This window comes from Prunus dulcis, chromosome 1 (assembly GCF_902201215.1).
Source record: "Prunus dulcis chromosome 1, ALMONDv2, whole genome shotgun sequence".
NCBI lineage: Eukaryota > Viridiplantae > Streptophyta > Magnoliopsida > Rosales > Rosaceae > Prunus > Prunus dulcis.
Window position 1 is genome coordinate 7,087,028 of NC_047650.1, and position 2,500 is coordinate 7,089,527.

The window sequence follows — 2,500 nt, forward strand, 5'->3', positions numbered from 1 at the left end:
GGTTGTTTAATTAGGTACGTCGTTGTTTTTGAACAGCCATTTGAATCTCCAATTTTTTGTTGTCTAAGGTGGTATTACNCGACGGTGTTTTTAGAACCGTCGTCTTTTTATAAACCACGGCGGTTTTCACTTAGACCGTCGTTGTTTTCTGGTCGTCTTTTTCACTTTTTGTAGTAGTGAAAGGAGAGAGAATACTCCAAGATATAATTGGTCAAATCTCTGCGCAGAATAGTGAATAAGACTTGAAAGAAAAAGTCTTCAGATCTTACCAGGATAATCATATAAAAGGAATTATTCATATTAGGATATTGACAATCGGAATCCATGATCTAATAATGTGAATAATGAGTATTGACATAAGAGAATGATTTAATTTCCCGGTTATTCCAATTTGAACAGGTTCTTTCAAAACGTCTCATTTAGCTTGGATAACCGTGACTTGGTGCTAGGCGACAACCATCTTTTGTGGATGTCCTAAAAGGTTTCAATTAACCTTTATTAATAGGAAGAAATAAATTGTGGAATTTAATTCGTATATCATCTCTGAGGAGTTGAGTCAACCCACTAACTTGCTAAAGGGAACCTACGGATTTGCACACCCAAAGAATGTGATTAGAGGTACAAATGAGGAGACAGAAGTCAATGGTTGATAATCAAATGTCAAAGTCAACGGTCAAAAGTCAACATGTTGACCGGAGCAATTGACCAAAGTCAAATAGTTCGACCGGGTCAATTAACCACAGAAAACCAGTGTATTCATCAATGAAAGACACTACATATCGATAGCTAGAAATTGATTTACATGGAGAAGGATCCGAGTCGATAAAATGGAGAAGATGACTTATTGTGATGACTAGAAAATGGTAACCAATGCATTTTACCATCTAGACAAAAAGAACATAGCTTAGAAATTGAATCAAATACCACTGGGATTTGAGCGTCTGTAAGCATGAGTTGAACAACTTCATTTGTAGGCTGTCCAAGCCTACTATGCCAAAGAGATGAACGGACTTGTGGACCAAGAAAAGCGCTCATCTGTGAATGAGAGGCTCGGCTACTAGCACCAGCTGAGGAACTACTGCTACTTGTACCAACTGAGGATAAAGAGGTAGCAATAGGATATAAGCCATGATCAGTCTTGCCTTGGAGAAGCATCTTGTTGGTGACCTTGTCCTGTATTAAAAATCCAGATTGATCAAAGATCATGCAACAATTATTATCATGACATAGCTGATACACATATAAGAGATTTGCTATAAGTTGAGGCACGTGTAAAACTTTAGAGAGATTAAGAGAAGAGAAGACAATGGGAATATGAGATTTGTCAATATGAGCAATATGCAAACCTTCCCCATTGCCCACTACAACATTCTCAGCTGAATTACAAGGTGTAACATTATGCATTGTAGTCATGTGTGACACCATATGGTGACTAGCTCCACTATCGGCAATCCACACTACTTTAGGAGAGAAAGAAGCTTGAGCAGTCATAGGAGTGAGAGAGGACGGTGGAGGAGATCCGTGATAGGCATAGTTGGAACGATGGTAGCAATCCAATGCACCATGGCCCTTCTTGCCACAAATTTGATACTCCATAACGGAGGAGCCTTGAGATGAGGTATAATTTGGAAAAAAGCAATTTGTGGTTGTATGACCTCTCTTACTGCAAATTTGGCATTCTGGAATAATACCAGACTTAGGAGGACCTTGAAAGTTATTCGGAAAACCACGACCAAAAGGCCTAGAACCAGAAAGTTTGCCTCGGCCACCGAAAGAACCAGACGACCGAACATGTGTATATGAAATCATATAACCAGTAGGAGAAAGGGAAGCCATTAAAGGAGTAGGGAGAATACCAGCGCCAGAGAGATTAGAAGACGGTGTAGAAGAGGTAAATCCAATAGAGGTAGAAGAATGGCTTAACATACCAGCCATAGGAGAATGGGGCAAGATCACACAAGAATCAGTGGCTTGTTCAGCTGCAAACAAATGATTGCTGAAATCTTTGAAAGAAATTGAAGTTTCACGAGCAATAAGCACAATTTTGATCATGTCATAATTAGAAGAAAGTCCATTCAACACCGCAATCATCAAATCATCATCAGAGACAGAAATAGCAACTACATCAAGCTGATCACGGACATGTTTGAGGCGAAGTAAGAACTTCTCGACAGAATCAACGCATTTTTGAGCAGTTTGAAGCTCTATCTTCAAGAGATTCACACAAGCACGAGACACTGTAGCATATCGATCCGTCAAATTCATCCATGCCTCAGAGGCAATCTTCGATTTGATCACGTATTCGATCGCCTCATCGGAAAGCGTTGCAATCAGCAAGCTCAGCAACGCTTTGTCAACCTTCAACCAGTCTTTATATGCAGCAGTGGTTTCAAACGTGATGCCTTCCTCATTGAGAATTGCATATATTTCGATGGAGCAACAATTGAGCCATCGAAATATCTAAATAGATCATGACCTTCCAACACAGATTCAATCTAAT